At 28.7% G+C, this 864-nt stretch overlaps 1 protein-coding gene across 1 annotated transcript in view; it reads left to right on the top strand.

Annotated features, from left to right (window-relative positions):
- LOC111086958 (intraflagellar transport protein 20 homolog) overlaps nt 1–864 on the top strand; it is a 3,417-nt gene that overhangs the window by 1,872 nt on the left and 681 nt on the right. The gene's annotated exons all lie outside the window — the stretch shown is intronic.

Below are 864 nucleotides of genomic sequence, written 5' to 3'. Positions count from 1 at the left end.
TGAATTATATTTGTAACGAGTATAATAAAATTGTATTAAATTTTATAAAGACAAGTAGGGATTGATACATATTTGTAACCTAACTAGCTATAGTAATATCAAAAGTATTAATGTTATGGAAGGTATTGAAACAAGAAAGTCAAAACTACAAAAACTGATTTACTTAAAATTTTTTAAGTAACTCAGGTTTTATAGTTTGACTTTGTTGTTTCAATACTTTTTGTAGCAATAAAACATTCTATATTACTATAGCTAGTTAGATTACAAATATGTATCAATCCCTACTTGTCTTTATTAAATTAATTGTTTTTTTATTGTACTTGTTTGTTTCCTTTTTATTAGCTATATTTTTGTACACCAGCAATACCAAGCATGAGGCAAGCATGTACCTGAATCAATTTTATTACTCTTTAGGATCTCTACCAACCTACCCTCAAATCTAATTATATGGCCAAGGTAATGCATCGTTTATTTTACAAGTGTATACTAGTATCCTTTTCTATACAAGAAAGGAATTGTTGGAGCCCCAGACAGAAGAGTTTTGTGAAAGAAATAGAGCGATAAGGTTCATAATTTTTCTGTATGCTTGTCTGGAAAAGTCATTTACTTAGATGAAAATTAAGATCATGGCTACCATTTTGTTTCAACTGCAGTAGAATGTTCTACTCTAGGGTTACTTTTGGTGACAAGCTGTCTTCACTATTTTTCAGTGTACATTTGGTGGTTGGTCACACCTTCCATTGTTTTAATGCATTCAACTCTACAAATATCAGTTTGTAGTGTATATATATATATATATATATATATGACTATTACTTTTTTTCGTAAATGTACTTAAAAACTTTTTGGTAGTACTTTGGTCCT

Source organism: Limulus polyphemus, unplaced genomic scaffold (assembly GCF_000517525.1).
Source record: "Limulus polyphemus unplaced genomic scaffold, Limulus_polyphemus-2.1.2 Scaffold1584, whole genome shotgun sequence".
In the NCBI taxonomy this organism is placed as follows: domain Eukaryota; kingdom Metazoa; phylum Arthropoda; class Merostomata; order Xiphosura; family Limulidae; genus Limulus; species Limulus polyphemus.
Note: the sequence above shows the minus strand (reverse complement) of the source record. Positions and strands in the feature narration are given on the sequence as shown.